The sequence below is a fragment of the Rhinoderma darwinii genome (genome assembly GCF_050947455.1).
Source record: "Rhinoderma darwinii isolate aRhiDar2 chromosome 5 unlocalized genomic scaffold, aRhiDar2.hap1 SUPER_5_unloc_34, whole genome shotgun sequence".
NCBI classification, from domain to species: Eukaryota; Metazoa; Chordata; class Amphibia; order Anura; family Rhinodermatidae; genus Rhinoderma; species Rhinoderma darwinii.
The window spans coordinates 280,742-299,701 of record NW_027461792.1 but is presented as its reverse complement, the minus strand read 5'-3'; the positions used below and the strand labels follow the sequence as shown (position 1 = coordinate 299,701).

At 43.0% G+C, this 18,960-nt stretch overlaps 2 non-coding genes and 1 pseudogene across 2 annotated transcripts; all 3 read left to right on the top strand.

Annotated features, from left to right (window-relative positions):
* Nucleotides 1–226: 226 nt before the first annotated feature.
* Nucleotides 227–401, top strand: LOC142690547 (U2 spliceosomal RNA; annotated as a pseudogene).
* A 6,351-nt stretch (nucleotides 402–6,752) lies between these two features.
* On the top strand, nucleotides 6,753–6,941 carry LOC142690596 (U2 spliceosomal RNA). Its single transcript, XR_012859337.1, has one exon. It is a non-coding gene; the product is annotated as a U2 spliceosomal RNA (small nuclear RNA).
* Nucleotides 6,942–13,280: 6,339 nt separating this feature from the next.
* LOC142690619 (U2 spliceosomal RNA) lies at nucleotides 13,281–13,474 on the top strand. Its single transcript, XR_012859350.1, has one exon. It is a non-coding gene; the product is annotated as a U2 spliceosomal RNA (small nuclear RNA).
* The last annotated feature ends 5,486 nt before the right edge of the window (nucleotides 13,475–18,960 follow it).

Sequence of the window (18,960 nt, the reverse complement as noted above, 5' to 3'; positions counted from 1 at the left end):
CTACCCACTCCCCTATCCCATCACTTGTCTGTAATGCTTTGTTGTTTGGCTTTAGTGAATGCAAGAATGTTAGTGTAGCATGTGGTGTAATGTATAGCATAGGCTAGCCTGTACTGTGTATTATACTGTCATGTTATGTTTGACGACTGTTATTATTTATTATTTGCTGCTTCATGGCTCGCGCTGCGTCGCAGTAATGTTTGTATGATGACGATTGATTGTCAATAAAGCATTTTTCAATCAAAAAATCTGTTCTTATCAGTTTAATATCTGATACGTCCCCTATCTGGGGACCATATATTAAATGGATTTTTAGAACAGGGAGATGGAAATAGAGCTTGCTCTGTCCACTCCACGCATTGACCTGGTATTGCAGTATTTCCAGGACCGGTGCACCCTTCCCTTATGTGTTGACTAAAATCAGATTCCAAAAGTGCTATTTGTGTTTGCTATTGTTTTTGTCTTTCTGATGGGATCTCCCCTTTTAATCCCATTATTTCAACACCTGTTGGACAATGCATTTGTACAGTCATGTGTGATAATGAGCTCATTTATTAAATGCAATTAATTAATACATTGCCACCTCTTGTTGTGTGTGTGTGTGTGTGTGTGTGTGTGTGTGTGTGTGTGTGTGTGTGTGTGTGTGTGTGTGTGTGTGTGTGTGTGTCTTCTGTGTTTCCGGCATTTCACATTGGAACAGCTCATTCACCTTCCTTGTCTTCTCTCCGCCCTCCCTTTTAGGTAAGTTAAAGAGCTGCACCTGAGCCAGCCACTGATTGATGCAGCACCACAGTCAAATAGTGGAGTGGAGTGGAGTAGGGGAACAGCAAACAGCCATTAAAGCAGCCAGCCGCCTACCCGCCACAATGGACCTACCTGTGTACACTAGATGGATGTGATGGAATGTACTGTCGTCCCTACATTTCAAGAAGAAGTAAGAATTGCAGTTGCAACAAACCCTTGCTTGCCTACAAAGAGAGCAGCAATTTGGATTTGTTACTTTGTTACCTGGAAGAATAACAAACTGTGCAAGGATGGAGGTTGTAGGAGCAAGGAGAAGTTGTCTGTAAAGTTGGTGGATGCTTATTTTCCATTTTGCAGTCCCTTGTCTCCCTCTTGTGGCCTCCTGGAGGCAAATAAATGTGCAAAAAAAAGACAGCCTGGCGGCCGGCTGTTGCAGTGTTGCCCTCTCAGGCAACACTGAGTGACTGACTGAGCCGCACCGTCTTATATAAAGTTCAGACGGAACTTTGCACGTGTCATAGTGGAGCCCTCAGGATTCCAGAGCCAGCTTTCTGACATCATAATGGGGCCTGCCTCAGAGATAGATAAAAGCCTGGGCCCAGGCAGTGTTGGTCAGTGCTGCTCAGCAGGCAGCACCGGACTGGACTGGATTAAAGCTGATACAAGGTGTGAAGGAACAAGGGGTGGCTGTGGGCATGCACTGGCTGCCGCTGCCAGTGTTTATCTGCATGGCAGCAGGGCATTTGGGCGTTGCCAGGAAGGCGTTTTTATGTAGATTCCTCCTCTTTCAGCACTGCATTGTGGTGCAAGCAAAAGAAGCAAATCCTGTCTGGCTTCCTCTCCGGCCTTTATTCACCTCCCTCCCGCTTAGTAGCTGTAAATGTGTGTGAGCCTGCAGGGCCCCATGGAATTGCCTAGGAGTAGGCTGAATCAATCGCTGCAAGGGGTGAACAGCAGTATGGGACAGGCTCGGGCAAGGCAAGGGCCGCTCGGGTTATCGCTTCTCGGCCTTTTGGCACGATCCCGTGTCAAGAGGAGGTCAGCATGTCATGCCCTTGGCCTTTTGGCATCGCCACTTCGGTGGCTTAAGCCAACTGCTGCTATAAGGGGGTAGGCTGGGTGATCAACTGTCGAGCGATCATGGGAGCTAGGCTTCGATACGCTGGGATCGGGGAAACCCGGATCAAGAATGGATTTGGCATTGACGTACCCTTGAACAAGAAGGACCTTTTTTCATTGAAACACCTGGTGAATGAAGTCATTTTCAAGACCCTCAACGTGAGTAGGAACGACATCCTTTGTCTTCAAGATCCCAGAGGTAATCGCTTCACTTTGGTTCTTAAAAGTTTGAATGCTTGTTACAACTTGTATGCCGCAATTAATGCTAACTTGCAAAACCCTGGGTTGGATGGACTTATCTTCACCGTTTTATATAACAACGATGTTCCACTGGTTGTTTTGATGTACAATCCTTATGTGATGGTGGATGATATTACTTCCTTCTTAAAGAAGTACTGCTCTTACGTCAGCTATTCTCACCAGGTGTTAAATGCTGAATCCCTCTGGACAGGGAAGCATAAATTCTTTGTGAGATTTGAGGAGGATCCTTCAGGGCCTCTGGGTGTGAAATACCCTCCTAGGAATTTTGCCATCGGCCGGGACAAAGGCTACTTATTTTTTCCCCAGCCTCCTGTGTTTTGCAGGAAATGTAAAAGATATGGCCATGTTCATGAAGATTGTACGCAAGAAGGTGTTACATGTAACAAATGTAATCAGGACGGTCACCTGGCCAAGGATTGCAAAAACCCAATTGTGTGTAACATGTGCAGCATTGTGGGTCATGCCTTTAAAGACTGTCCAGAGCGTGCTAAAAACAGAAGGGTTAGGACTCTGGCGGAAGTAGTTGCAGGTGAACCTGGCAGTATGAGGTCTAATGTGATTCAGGGCCCAGCTGCCCCGGGAACTGAGGAGTCAGTGCCTGCCCAGGTGTCTGATGGGACTCTCCCTGAGTTAAATCGGTCTGGAAATACGCTGGCTGATGAAATGGAGGTAGCACCTGTTGAGAAAGACCTGCCTCACCCCTCTGATGACCTGACTGGGTTAAGAGGTGATGGGGAGGTGGATGGTTCTTTATCCAAATCACCTGTCTTTTCCTGGGAAGGAATTCTGGTGGACCAACAAGGTGAAGGTGGTCAAGGGGACTTTTCAACTGCACTTGTGAGGCCTTCTGAGGAGGAGGAAGGAGGTTCATCTTCTAAGAGACTTCGCACCATGTTGTCTCCTCTGAGTGAAGATGGAGTGAGCCCGGATAGGGGAGTCTACCCCATTTCTCATTTTCCTGAGGACTTTCCTTTTTTAGGAGAAGACGTGGACAAAGCTATCTTTGTGTCCGGTTGTCAGCCACCAGGAGGTGTAGGCTGATTAAACAGTGGGGTATTGGTGGATATCTACGGAAAAAGATCAAAATATGGACCCCAAAATTACACTTAATGTCTTATCCTTGAATGTCAGGCAAATTACATCAAAGCCTAGACGTGCTGTTGTGCTGGACTATGTTAGGAATCTTGGGGCAGAGATTATATGCCTGCAAGAGTGTGGTATATCTGAGTCACTGGGGGAGGGGGATTGGCCATATGGGCAGTATGTCTGGTCAGGATCTACTTCCAATAAGAATGATGGGGTGGGGATCCTATTAGGAAATATGGGTATGGATCTGGAGAGTTATACAGTGGTGGAAACAGGTAGATGTGTAATTGCAGTGGTATGTTGCAGGGGAGTTAGGGTTAGGGTGGTGAATACTTATTGTCCTATAGATAGAGCAAAAAGGCTGGCGTTGTTGGAAAAGCTAAGTTTGTTCTTACCTGGAAGGATTCCTACCTTTTTTTTGGGAGACTTTAATTGTTCTTTTGATGGGGATGGTCTGGATGTAACTGGGAAAAAGCTTAACCAACTTATATCTGATTTTTCTTTTATAGATGCAGCCGAATTGTCATTGGGTAAACCACCACCGCCAACATATAAATCAGATAGAGGGGGTATTGAGTCAAGAATTGATCGTATTTGCATATCTAAGGGTTTAGTGTGTAATAAGATGGTTCAGAATGAGGTACCTTTTTCAGACCATGTATGTTTACGGGTATGGGTGGAGGTAAGTAGTAAACTTTGTTTTGGGAAAGGGGTGTGGAAGTTGAATACTAGATTATTGGAGGATGTTGAAGTGATGGATGAGTTCAAACGAAAGTATGATGTGTGGAAGGGAGAAAAAGATAGTTTTGTGGATGTGCTTAAATGGTGGGATTGGATGAAAGGGCAGATTAAAATATTTTTTGTGAGATGGGGATATAAGCAGGCTGCTAGGAAACGTAACCAGTATAAGGAACTGAATATTAGGATAGAATGGTTGCGGAAGATGGGTGAGAAGGGAATTGATATGAGTGATTTGCTAGAGGAGGCAAGGAACGAGTTAAAGCAAGTTTTGGAAAGAAAGGGAAAGGAGATTATTTTCAGGTCTAAAGTGGAGTACTTAGATAAAAATGAAAAATGCACAAGGTTTTTTTTCAAGAAAATGTGTGGTAAGAAAGATGATATGGATGAAATTGTTAATGCGAAGGGGGAGCGTATAGTGGGTATGGATGTGTTAAAAGTGGTGGAATCGTTTTATTCAGAACTATATGGCAAAAAGTGGATTGATATCGGGTTGATGGATGAGGTTTTGAATGGTTTGGAAAATGTTCTTAGAGAGGAGGATTGTGTGGGGTTGAATGAGGATGTAACGTCTGAAGAAGTAAAGAAAGTGATAATGAGTGCAGGGAAAAATAAAACACCTGGTAAAGATGGTATTCCTGTGGAATTTTATGTGAAGGCCTGGGAGATAATAGGGTTGGATTTGGTGGAAGTATGTAAGTTTATATGGGATAAGGGGGTTTTGTGTGAGTCTATGAAAGAGGGTGTGATTGTTTTGATTTATAAGAAAGGGGATAAGAAGTGTTTGGGTAATTGGAGACCGATTTCACTGCTGAATGTGGATTATAAATGTTTTAGTAAAATTTTGGCTAATCGTATGCGTGAGGTGGTAGGAAAGGTTGTGGGTGAAGACCAAGTCTGTGCTGTGCCAGGTAGGAGTATGTCTGATAATTTGGTTTTGCTGAGAGATTTGATTGGTGACTGTATGAGTAGGAAACAGAAGTGTATGATGCTTGCGTTAGATTTCGAAAAGGCGTTTGATAGAGTGTCGCATGTGTTTATGTTTGCTGTACTTGTTAGGATGGGCTTCCCAGTGAGGTTTTTGGAAGGTGTGAAGTGTTTGTACAGGGATGTGTCAAGTGAAGTGTTGGTGAATGGTAATTTAAGTTCAAAAGTATGTGTGAGATCTGGGGTAAGACAGGGGTGTCCTATGTCCCCAGTTTTGTTTATTTGTGTGATCGAAAGTTTGATGTGTTTGGTAAGAAAAGATAAAGTGGTGAAAGGTTTTTTGATCCCAGGAAGTGGAGGTAAATACGTTAAAATTCTGGGTTATATGGATGATGTTGTGGTTATGAGTGATTGTATGGCTGGGTTGAATAGAGCAAAATTATGGTTGGATTTTTTTTGTGGGGCATCAGCTTTTAAGGTGAATTGGGATAAGTGTGTCTTTAAGTGCTTTGGGGATAGGAGGGTAAGTATGGAGGGAGTGAGGAATGAAGTGGGTGCAGTAAAAGTGTTGGGGATACAGTTTAATGAGGACTTGAGAGGGAATGAGAGTTGGGATGAATGTGGCAAGAGGATTGAGAAGAAATTGAATTTTTGGAGACTTAGAGACCTGACTTTATCAGGGAAGGTGTTGATAATTAAGACAGTGATTTTGCCTATTTTGGTTTTTGTGGCTAGTATTTTTCCCTCCGCTAGTAGGAAAATCAAAAAGTCAGAGAAAATGGTGTTTACCTTTCTGTGGGGAAGTCAAATGGAAAAGTTGAAGCGTGAGTATGTTTATAAGTCTTGTGAGAATGGAGGTTTGGGTTTTCCGAATGTGGAGGTCTTTCTTGGGTTAAATTATATTAAAATAGTGGTGGGGCTCTTGGGGAAAGGAAATAAGAGTGCGTATATGGTAAGGTATATGGCCGGTTGGATGCTTTATGGGTTAAATTGGTTTAAGAGAGATGCTACTGTGCCTGTTGCTTATGTATGTCCGGTATGGTATGTTGTGATTGAAAGGTTCATTAGGAAATATGATTTGATTGCAGTGCCTATGGGTGGGTTTCTGGATAAGAAGGCTGTGCTAAAAAGATTGTGTGTGAATGAGGTTGTGTGTAACATTGTGGGTTTGCGAGGAGAGGATGTTGTGGATACTTGGAAGAAGTTAGGCGTGAGAGGTATGTCCAATAGACAAAAGGACATAGTGTGGATGGCGTTGCATGATATATTGCCTGTTAGAGATGTGCAGAGGAGGAGAATGCTAGTTAGATTTGAGGTATGTCCAAGGGGTGGGTGTAATTCACGGGAGACTGTTAGGCATCTTTTTTGGGACTGCAATTATTCGTATGAGGTATGGAGGAGGATGGGTGGCGTCTGTAAGGAGTTAGCTGGGGTGAAGTTTGTGGATTGGAAGGTTGCGATGTTTGCTATAGGGGCTTGTAACAGAGTAAGTGATAGGATCTTATGGTTGATTATGGCGTGTATAATGGAAAGCTTATGGGATGTACGTAATTTAGGTGTTTTCAAACATAAGTGGGTACCCATTGGTGAGTGTGTGAGGATGGTTTTGTCAAGACTATACGTAGTCTATCGTTGGGATAGTCAGTGCGGTGGTGGTATAGACGCAGAGGGGATATGGAAATTTAAGAAGTGGAGAAGGTTGGTGAAATATAGCTAATTGATAAGATTTATTCCTGTTTTATTTTTGTTCTTCACGATCCTTTCTGTGTCTTGATTATTATTGTTTGGAATAAAATAGCCATGATGATGTACGACTAAGGCAACTTATGCCTTAAAATGCAAAATGGTTTGTGTACTGTTGCTTTAAGTTAAACTGAATGGTTTTAAAAAAAAAAAAAAAAAAAAAAAAAAAATCTGTTCTTATCAGTTTAATATCTGATACGTCCCCTATCTGGGGACCATATATTAAATGGATTTTTAGAACAGGGAGATGGAAATAGAGCTTGCTCTGTCCACTCCACGCATTGACCTGGTATTGCAGTATTTCCAGGACCGGTGCACCCTTCCCTTATGTGTTGACTAAAATCAGATTCCAAAAGTGCTATTTGTGTTTGCTATTGTTTTTGTCTTTCTGATGGGATCTCCCCTTTTAATCCCATTATTTCAACACCTGTTGGACAATGCATTTGTACAGTCATGTGTGATAATGAGCTCATTTATTAAATGCAATTAATTAATACATTGCCACCTCTTGTTGTGTGTGTGTGTGTGTGTGTGTGTGTGTGTGTGTGTGTGTGTCTTCTGTGTTTCCGGCATTTCACATTGGAACAGCTCATTCACCTTCCTTGTCTTCTCTCCGCCCTCCCTTTTAGGTAAGTTAAAGAGCTGCACCTGAGCCAGCCACTGATTGATGCAGCACCACAGTCAAATAGTGGAGTGGAGTGGAGTAGGGGAACAGCAAACAGCCATTAAAGCAGCCAGCCGCCTACCCGCCACAATGGACCTACCTGTGTACACTAGATGGATGTGATGGAATGTACTGTCGTCCCTACATTTCAAGAAGAAGTAAGAATTGCAGTTGCAACAAACCCTTGCTTGCCTACAAAGAGAGCAGCAATTTGGATTTGTTACTTTGTTACCTGGAAGAATAACAAACTGTGCAAGGATGGAGGTTGTAGGAGCAAGGAGAAGTTGTCTGTAAAGTTGGTGGATGCTTATTTTCCATTTTGCAGTCCCTTGTCTCCCTCTTGTGGCCTCCTGGAGGCAAATAAATGTGCAAAAAAAAGACAGCCTGGCGGCCGGCTGTTGCAGTGTTGCCCTCTCAGGCAACACTGAGTGACTGACTGAGCCGCACCGTCTTATATAAAGTTCAGACGGAACTTTGCACGTGTCATAGTGGAGCCCTCAGGATTCCAGAGCCAGCTTTCTGACATCATAATGGGGCCTGCCTCAGAGATAGATAAAAGCCTGGGCCCAGGCAGTGTTGGTCAGTGCTGCTCAGCAGGCAGCACCGGACTGGACTGGATTAAAGCTGATACAAGGTGTGAAGGAACAAGGGGTGGCTGTGGGCATGCACTGGCTGCCGCTGCCAGTGTTTATCTGCATGGCAGCAGGGCATTTGGGCGTTGCCAGGAAGGCGTTTTTATGTAGATTCCTCCTCTTTCAGCACTGCATTGTGGTGCAAGCAAAAGAAGCAAATCCTGTCTGGCTTCCTCTCCGGCCTTTATTCACCTCCCTCCCGCTTAGTAGCTGTAAATGTGTGTGAGCCTGCAGGGCCCCATGGAATTGCCTAGGAGTAGGCTGAATCAATCGCTGCAAGGGGTGAACAGCAGTATGGGACAGGCTCGGGCAAGGCAAGGGCCGCTCGGGTTATCGCTTCTCGGCCTTTTGGCTCAGATCAGGTTTATTGCCTGGTCTGGGCCGGGGGTTCGGTCTTTCGTGGAGTCCTCTCCGACGTTTTTGGGAGCGATCATCGTGCCGTTGGGCATTCCTCATCAAGATGGCAGCTGTGCGGAATACAATTCGTTTTGTGGTGAATGAGCAGAGGAGAGTAGAAGTGGATACTGGGCACATCATTGAGAACATCCTTCTGGACCTGGCTGGAGTCACATTGGTAGAGGTATTCTGTATCCAAGCTTTCAGCAATATTGCTACGTATGACGTATCCTTTTTTGAGGCCGCCTACTGTCTAAATGTTTTTCAGTTGCTCAAGGAGAAACATATGCATGAGGCTTTAAAATCTATTGAAGTGCTACCTCTTTTCTCAGCAGTGGAGAAATGTATTACCATCCACATGTATAACCCATTTCTGGATAGAAGGCTGGTCAGGGCCTTTTTAGCTCACTACTGTACCCATGTTAGAGGAGGTGTGGAGCAGAAGAACCTATGGGGAGTTTTCAATGGTGATATCAAGTACTGGGTCAGGCTGAAACCTGACTCCAGCTGTATTGGAGGAGTGATGAATCCTCCTGCTAATTTTTCCATTGGTGGGAACAAGGGATATCTTTACTACCAAGATATGCCATCATTTTGCAGATCATGTTTTTCCTACGGGCATACTAAAGATGCATGTAAAGGCAAGGTTTGCAGAAATTGCAAGGAAACAGGACATGAGGTTAGTGCATGCATTTCCCCATCCAGGTGTGATATTTGTGGTTTGCCTGGTCATACCTGTAGAAAATGCCCAAAGGTGTTTCCCTTCTTAGGGCAAGAGAGAAGGACATGGGGCAGACAGGTGAGAACAACAAGTTCCCTTGCTGCCTCTTCTGATGTAATTTCAGAGCCTGCTGGCAGTGTTTCTGTGGCTGCTTCTCAGGACCCTGGGAAAGCTGGATTAGGAGAGGTTCTAACCTCACATACTGACAGCATGGAGTTGGGTGTGGTCCCTCCTGCAGAGCCAACTGTTGATGGAACACCTGTGGTTATACCTATGGAAGGTGAAGACACAGCGCCACCTAGTGGGTGTGCATACCCTGATAATGGTGCAAGTATGCAAATTTTGTCTTTCTCTAGCCCAGAGTCAAAAACGGAAGACTCAGCTAAAGTGGAGTGGTCAATATCGGAGGAGGACGAGAAGGAGGCCAGGATGCCTAGTGCCACTAGTGCGGAAATTTTCCACAAAGTTGTCTCAAAAAGGGGGAAATCTGGAAAGGCGGTGAAGAGACTGAAGATTGGTTTGTTGGAAGATTCTGCTCATGCAAATCCTTTCTCATTGCTGGACAGTGACTCTAGTTGTAGCCCTAAGTCATCTGAGGTGGCCTCAGAAGTACCCAGCTCTCCTGGGGAAGGTTTCCTCAGTGAAGTCAATGTGGCAAATCTGGAAAGAGCAATGTATTTCCCTGGGACGTGATATGTTCTGGCTATTTCATGGCTTGCTTTTCCACTAACCATACTATGCCCGCATGTCTTTGAGATTAAAGATTGTCTCACAAAATGTACGGGTGTTCTCCTCTGCTCACAAGCGTGCTGCAGTCCTGGACTTTTTGGCCTCTAAGGGCAGTGACATTGTTTGCGTACAAGAATGTGGTTTATCAAAAATGCCTAGGAAAGAAGAATGGAAGTTTGGGGAAGCAATTTGGTCCTTTTCTTCCACAAATAGGAATGATGGAATTGGTATTCTCTTCAAAAATAATGAGTTTGTCATCAAACAGACTCAGATCATTCAGGAAGGAAGATGTGTCTGTGTGTTACTATCCTATAAGGGATGGCAGTTTAGGCTTATCAATATCTATGGCCATGCTGTGAAATCTGATAGGTTGGCACTTTTTGATAGTTTAAAATTTTTTCTACATGGTAAAGTTCCTGTTATTATTGTCGGTGATATTAACTGTATCCTGGAGAAGCAGGCCCGAGCTGGATCCACAGAGTCTAATGTGGACGCTACCGGAAGTTTGTGGAATCAAATTTTGCAGGACTTTGCTTTGCAGGACGCTGTCACCAGGAAACCAGGTCCATTTACGTACCATGCCGATGACGGAAGAACGGATTCTCGTCTGGACTTTTTCTTTTTTTCTATTTCAGCAATGAAATGTGTAGATTATGCGCAGGAGAGAGTGTGGTTTTCAGATCACGAGTGTTTGTTGGGGGTTTTTGTTATAAATAATTTCTTTTATGGTAGAGGGGTATGGAAGATGAATGTTAGTTTTCTGAGTGATGAAAGGGTAAAAACTAGGTTTGGGAAAAAATATGGGTTTTGGGTTAGGAAGAAAAGTTCTTTCTCTAATGTGTGTGAATGGTGGGTATGGGTGAAAAAAAAGATTGGTGGGTTTTTTAGACAGATAGGGTATAGAAGAGCGAGAAGGAAAAGATTGCAATATTCACGCTTTAATATGCGGATGACGTTCCTTCAACAATGTAAAAATTTGGGTATGGATGTAAGACACGATTTGGAAAAAACAAAAAAAGATATTAAGGAGTGGTTCCGAGAGAAAGGGAAAGAAATAATATTTAGGTCTAAGGTGGAGGTTAGAGATAATCACGAGAAGTGCACTAGATTTTTCTTTAAAAAAATGTGTGGTGGGAAAAGTGGTATGAATGTGTTATTGGATAAGGATGATAAAGAGGTGTTTGGTAAGGATGTGATTGATGTGGTGTCTGATTTTTATAAACAACTGTATGATGTGAAGAAGTGTGATCTGGGTGACGATGATGAGTTTTTGGATATTGTGTGTAATTTTGTTCCTGAAAGTGAATGTGAGCTTTTGCTTGGTGAGATTATGGATGGTGAAGTAAAGGATGTGGTGGGAAGTATGGCCAAAAATAAGTCTCCAGGGATCGATGGAATACCAGCTGATTTCTATGGGAAATATTGGGATATAATTGGGAAGGATGTTATTGATGTTATGAGAGTGTTGTTTTCTGGGACGAATATGTGTGATGTGATGAAGAAGGGTATGGTAGTTCTGTTGCATAAAAAAGGAGATAAGAGACGGTTAGAAAATTGGCGACCAATTACTTTGCTGAATACGGATTATAAAATTTTTGCCAAGCTGATTGCGAATCGTATGAGAGATGTGATTGGGTGTGTAATTGATGAGGATCAGGTATGTGCGGTACCGAAAAGGAAATTGCATGAGAACGTGGCGTTGGTGCGGGACATGCTTGAGGATTGTAAGGGTCGGAATAAGAAGGTGATTGTGTGTGCGTTAGATTTTGAGAAAGCGTTTGATCGTGTGGCGCATGTGTTTTTGTTCAAAGTGTTAGAGAGAATGGGTTTTCCGGTTCAGTTTGTGAGTTTGTTGAAGAAATTATACGCGAATGCAAAGAGTTGTGTGCAGGTGAATGGGTTTTTTTCAGAATCATTTAGTATTAGGTCTGGTGTGCGACAGGGTTGTCCGTTGTCTCCCATCCTTTTTATTTGTGCGATTGAACCATTGTTGCAAATGATTAGAAATGATAAGGTTGTGAAAGGTTTGGTGGTGCCCGGGTGTGATGGAAAGCGTGTGAAAGCTTTGGGATATATGGATGATATTTGTGTATTGTGTGATTCAGTGTATGATATGTCCAGAGTGAAGTTGATTGTAAATATGTTTTGTATTGCGTCTGCTTTTAAAATAAATTGGGGTAAGAGCAAATTTAAAATTTTTTTCAGTAATGAGCGAGTGTGTGATTCTGATATGGAACAGGTGAATGGTGTGAAAATTTTGGGTATTGTGTTTGATGATGAGCTGAAAGGGAAAGAAAGTTGGGATGAGTTAGGTGGTAGGATTGTGCGAAAGTTGGAAATGTGGAGAATGAGGGATCTTTCTTTTTCGGGGAAGGTTTTAATTGTCAAAAGTATTATTCTACCTATGATTTTATATGTTGCTCTGGTTTTTCCTCCTGCTGTTGCTATGTTAAAAAAAGTTAATAGAGTTTTGTTCCTTTTTCTATGGGGGAGCGGGATTGAGAAGGCAAGGAGAGAAATTCTAATGAAAAGCAGACGTAATGGAGGCCTTGATTTCCCAAATTTGGAGATTTTCATTGGAATTAATTGTGTACGTTTTTTTGTAGAGCTTTTATTTAAGGAATCCAAGGCTTCCAGAATGTCTAAATATCTAGCTGGAACGGTGATTCAGCGTCTAAGTTGGGAAAAACGAAATTTATGTAAACCAATTGCTTTCCAGTGCACGGGGTGGTATTTGTATGTAGAAAAATTTATCAAAAAGTTCCAGCTAGAGGATGTAAGAATGGAGAGATTTTTGAGAGAAAAGAATGTTGTGAGAAGTATGTGTATGAATAATGTGATGTGTTCTGTAAATGGTTTGAATTCGATGGAGTCTAAGTCTGTGTGGAAGAAGATTGTTACGTATGATGTGTCAAATAAGCAGAAAGATTTATTATGGATGTCGGTACATGGAGTGTTGCCTGTAAGGAGTGTTCAGAAAAGAAGAGGTTTGGTTGCATCTGAAAGGTGTCCGAGAGAAGGTTGTGGGGATGATGAGGATGTGAGTCATGTGTTTTGGTCGTGTAAGCATGCAAAGGATGTTTGGAAAAAGTTGAGTGGGTTGTGCGAAGAATTGACTGGTTTGAAGAGTTTGACGTATGAAATTGTCTTGTTTGGTTTGTGTAGTTTGGGTAGTGAAAAGGATAGAGTGTTGTGGATTTTTTTGACTTGTGTGAAAGAGGTATTGTGGAATACGAGGAATTTGAATGTGTATAAAAGAGAAGTATTTGAGATGGAGGATGTGGTTAGTATGGTATTGGCTAAATTGTATTTTTATTATAAATGGGATCTAGAAAGAGGTATGGATGCGGAAGGGATATGGCGAATGTTAAAATGGAGGTATTTAGTTTGAGGAATTTTGTTTGATTTATCTTGTATTTGATGGAAAAATAAAATAATGAACCAGAGTGATGAGATTTTTTGAAAAATAGAGAGGTGGTTTGAACAACTACAGTTCTCGGTTTTATTCAAAAAAACCTGAATGGTTTAATAAAAAAAAAAAAAAAAAAAAAAAAAAAAAAATCTGTTCTTATCAGTTTAATATCTGATACGTCCCCTATCTGGGGACCATATATTAAATGGATTTTTAGAACAGGGAGATGGAAATAGAGCTTGCTCTGTCCACTCCACGCATTGACCTGGTATTGCAGTATTTCCAGGACCGGTGCACCCTTCCCTTATGTGTTGACTAAAATCAGATTCCAAAAGTGCTATTTGTGTTTGCTATTGTTTTTGTCTTTCTGATGGGATCTCCCCTTTTAATCCCATTATTTCAACACCTGTTGGACAATGCATTTGTACAGTCATGTGTGATAATGAGCTCATTTATTAAATGCAATTAATTAATACATTGCCACCTCTTGTTGTGTGTGTGTGTGTGTGTGTGTGTGTGTGTGTGTGTGTGTGTGTGTGTGTGTGTGTGTCTTCTGTGTTTCCGGCATTTCACATTGGAACAGCTCATTCACCTTCCTTGTCTTCTCTCCGCCCTCCCTTTTAGGTAAGTTAAAGAGCTGCACCTGAGCCAGCCACTGATTGATGCAGCACCACAGTCAAATAGTGGAGTGGAGTGGAGTAGGGGAACAGCAAACAGCCATTAAAGCAGCCAGCCGCCTACCCGCCACAATGGACCTACCTGTGTACACTAGATGGATGTGATGGAATGTACTGTCGTCCCTACATTTCAAGAAGAAGTAAGAATTGCAGTTGCAACAAACCCTTGCTTGCCTACAAAGAGAGCAGCAATTTGGATTTGTTACTTTGTTACCTGGAAGAATAACAAACTGTGCAAGGATGGAGGTTGTAGGAGCAAGGAGAAGTTGTCTGTAAAGTTGGTGGATGCTTATTTTCCATTTTGCAGTCCCTTGTCTCCCTCTTGTGGCCTCCTGGAGGCAAATAAATGTGCAAAAAAAAGACAGCCTGGCGGCCGGCTGTTGCAGTGTTGCCCTCTCAGGCAACACTGAGTGACTGACTGAGCCGCACCGTCTTATATAAAGTTCAGACGGAACTTTGCACGTGTCATAGTGGAGCCCTCAGGATTCCAGAGCCAGCTTTCTGACATCATAATGGGGCCTGCCTCAGAGATAGATAAAAGCCTGGGCCCAGGCAGTGTTGGTCAGTGCTGCTCAGCAGGCAGCACCGGACTGGACTGGATTAAAGCTGATACAAGGTGTGAAGGAACAAGGGGTGGCTGTGGGCATGCACTGGCTGCCGCTGCCAGTGTTTATCTGCATGGCAGCAGGGCATTTGGGCGTTGCCAGGAAGGCGTTTTTATGTAGATTCCTCCTCTTTCAGCACTGCATTGTGGTGCAAGCAAAAGAAGCAAATCCTGTCTGGCTTCCTCTCCGGCCTTTATTCACCTCCCTCCCGCTTAGTAGCTGTAAATGTGTGTGAGCCTGCAGGGCCCCATGGAATTGCCTAGGAGTAGGCTGAATCAATCGCTGCAAGGGGTGAACAGCAGTATGGGACAGGCTCGGGCAAGGCAAGGGCCGCTCGGGTTATCGCTTCTCGGCCTTTTGGCACGATCCCGTGTCAAGAGGAGGTCAGCATGTCATGCCCTTGGCCTTTTGGCATCGCCACTTCGGTGGCTTAAGCCAACTGCTGCTATAAGGGGGTAGGCTGGGTGATCAACTGTCGAGCGATCATGGGAGCTAGGCTTCGATACGCTGGGATCGGGGAAACCCGGATCAAGAATGGATTTGGCATTGACGTACCCTTGAACAAGAAGGACCTTTTTTCATTGAAACACCTGGTGAATGAAGTCATTTTCAAGACCCTCAACGTGAGTAGGAACGACATCCTTTGTCTTCAAGATCCCAGAGGTAATCGCTTCACTTTGGTTCTTAAAAGTTTGAATGCTTGTTACAACTTGTATGCCGCAATTAATGCTAACTTGCAAAACCCTGGGTTGGATGGACTTATCTTCACCGTTTTATATAACAACGATGTTCCACTGGTTGTTTTGATGTACAATCCTTATGTGATGGTGGATGATATTACTTCCTTCTTAAAGAAGTACTGCTCTTACGTCAGCTATTCTCACCAGGTGTTAAATGCTGAATCCCTCTGGACAGGGAAGCATAAATTCTTTGTGAGATTTGAGGAGGATCCTTCAGGGCCTCTGGGTGTGAAATACCCTCCTAGGAATTTTGCCATCGGCCGGGACAAAGGCTACTTATTTTTTCCCCAGCCTCCTGTGTTTTGCAGGAAATGTAAAAGATATGGCCATGTTCATGAAGATTGTACGCAAGAAGGTGTTACATGTAACAAATGTAATCAGGACGGTCACCTGGCCAAGGATTGCAAAAACCCAATTGTGTGTAACATGTGCAGCATTGTGGGTCATGCCTTTAAAGACTGTCCAGAGCGTGCTAAAAACAGAAGGGTTAGGACTCTGGCGGAAGTAGTTGCAGGTGAACCTGGCAGTATGAGGTCTAATGTGATTCAGGGCCCAGCTGCCCCGGGAACTGAGGAGTCAGTGCCTGCCCAGGTGTCTGATGGGACTCTCCCTGAGTTAAATCGGTCTGGAAATACGCTGGCTGATGAAATGGAGGTAGCACCTGTTGAGAAAGACCTGCCTCACCCCTCTGATGACCTGACTGGGTTAAGAGGTGATGGGGAGGTGGATGGTTCTTTATCCAAATCACCTGTCTTTTCCTGGGAAGGAATTCTGGTGGACCAACAAGGTGAAGGTGGTCAAGGGGACTTTTCAACTGCACTTGTGAGGCCTTCTGAGGAGGAGGAAGGAGGTTCATCTTCTAAGAGACTTCGCACCATGTTGTCTCCTCTGAGTGAAGATGGAGTGAGCCCGGATAGGGGAGTCTACCCCATTTCTCATTTTCCTGAGGACTTTCCTTTTTTAGGAGAAGACGTGGACAAAGCTATCTTTGTGTCCGGTTGTCAGCCACCAGGAGGTGTAGGCTGATTAAACAGTGGGGTATTGGTGGATATCTACGGAAAAAGATCAAAATATGGACCCCAAAATTACACTTAATGTCTTATCCTTGAATGTCAGGCAAATTACATCAAAGCCTAGACGTGCTGTTGTGCTGGACTATGTTAGGAATCTTGGGGCAGAGATCATATGCCTGCAAGAGTGTGGTATATCTGAGTCACTGGGGGAGGGGGATTGGCCATATGGGCAGTATGTCTGGTCAGGATCTACTTCCAATAAGAATGATGGGGTGGGGATCCTATTAGGAAATATGGGTATGGATCTGGAGAGTTATACAGTGGTGGAAACAGGTAGATGTGTAATTGCAGTGGTATGTTGCAGGGGAGTTAGGGTTAGGGTGGTGAATACTTATTGTCCTATAGATAGAGCAAAAAGGCTGGCGTTGTTGGAAAAGCTAAGTTTGTTCTTACCTGGAAGGATTCCTACCTTTTTTTTGGGAGACTTTAATTGTTCTTTTGATGGGGATGGTCTGGATGTAACTGGGAAAAAGCTTAACCAACTTATATCTGATTTTTCTTTTATAGATGCAGCCGAATTGTCATTGGGTAAACCACCACCGCCAACATATAAATCAGATAGAGGGGGTATTGAGTCAAGAATTGATCGTATTTGCATATCTAAGGGTTTAGTGTGTAATAAGATGGTTCAGAATGAGGTACCTTTTTCAGACCATGTATGTTTACGGGTATGGGTGGAGGTAAGTAGTAAACTTTGTTTTGGGAAAGGGGTGTGGAAATTGAATACTAGATTATTGGAGGATGTTGAAGTGATGGATGAGTTCAAACGAAAGTATGATGTGTGGAAGGGAGAAAAAGATAGTTTTGTGGATGTGCTTAAATGGTGGGATTGGATGAAAGGGCAGATTAAAAAATTTTTTGTGAGATGGGGATACAAGCAGGCTGCTAGGAAACGTAACCAGTATAAGGAATTGAATATTAGGATAGAATGGTTGCGGAAGATGGGTGAGAAGGGAATTGATTTGAGTGATTTGCTAGAGGAGGCAAGGAACGAGTTAAAGCAAGTTTTGGAAAGAAAGGGAAAGGAGATTATTTTTAGGTCTAAAGTGGAGTACTTAGATAAAAATGAAAAATGCACAAGGTTTTTTTTCAAGAAAATGTGTGGTAAGAAAGATGATATGGATGAAATTGTTAATGCGAAGGGGGAGCGTATAGTGGGTATGGATGTGTTAAAAGTGGTGGAATCGTTTTATTCAGAACTATATGGCAAAAAGTGGATTGATATCGGGTTGATGGATGAAGTTTTGAATGGTTTGGAAAATGTCCTTAGAGAGGAGGATTGTGTGGGGTTGAATGAGGATGTAACGTCTGAAGAAGTAAAGAAAGTGATAATGAGTGCGGGGAAAAATAAAACACCTGGTAAAGATGGTATTCCTGTGGAATTTTATGTGAAGGCCTGGGAGATAATAGGGTTGGATTTGGTGGAAGTATGTAAGTTTATATGGGATAAGGGGGTTTTGTGTGAGTCTATGAAAGAGGGTGTGATTGTTTTGATTTATAAGAAAGGGGATAAGAAGTGTTTGGGTAATTGGAGACCGATTTCACTGCTGAATGTGGATTATAAATGTTTTAGTAAAATTTTGGCTAATCGTATGCGTGAGGTGGTAGGAAAGGTTGTGGGTGAAGACCAAGTCTGTGCTGTGCCAGGTAGGAGTATGTCTGATAATTTGGTTTTGCTGAGAGATTTGATTGGGGACTGTATGAGTAGGAAACAGAAGTGTATGATGCTTGCGTTAGATTTCGAAAAGGCGTTTGATAGAGTGTCGCATGTGTTTATGTTTGCTGTACTTGTTAGGATGGGCTTCCCAGTGAGGTTTTTGGAAGGTGTGAAGTGTTTGTATAGGGATGTGTCAAGTGAAGTGTTGGTGAATGGTAATTTAAGTTCAAAAGTATGTGTGAGATCTGGGGTAAGACAGGGGTGTCCTATGTCCCCAGTTTTGTTTATTTGTGTGATCGAAAGTTTGATGTGTTTGGTAAGAAAAGATAAAGTGGTGAAAGGTTTTTTGATCCCCGGGAGTGGAGGTAAATACGTTAAAATTCTGGGTTATATGGATGATGTTGTGGTTATGAGTGATTGTATGGCTGGGTTGAATAGAGCAAAATTATGGTTGGATTTTTTTTGTGGGGCATCCGCTTTTAAGGTGAATTGGGATAAGTGTGTCTTTAAGTGCTTTGGGGATAGGAGGGTAAGTATGGAGGGAGTGAGGAATGAAGTGGGTGCAGTAAAAGTGTTGGGGATACAGTTTAATGAGGACTTGAGAGGGAATGAGAGTTGGGATGAATGTGGCAAGAGGATTGAGAAGAAATTGAATTTTTGGAGACTTAGAGACCTGACTTTATCAGGGAAGGTGTTGATAATTAAGACAGTGATTTTGCCTATTTTGGTTTTTGTGGCTAGTATTTTTCCCTCCGCTAGTAGGAAAATCAAAAAGTCAGAGAAAATGGTGTTTACCTTTCTGTGGGGAAGTCAAATGGAAAAGTTGAAGCGTGAGTATGTTTATAAGTCTTGTGAGAATGGAGGTTTGGGTTTTCCGAATGTGGAGGTCTTTCTTGGGTTAAATTATATTAAAACAGTGGTGGGGCTCTTGGGGAAAGGAAATAAGAGTGCGTATATGGTAAGGTATATGGCCGGTTGGATGCTTTATGGGTTAAATTGGTTTAAGAGAGATGCTACTGTGCCTGTTGCTTATGTA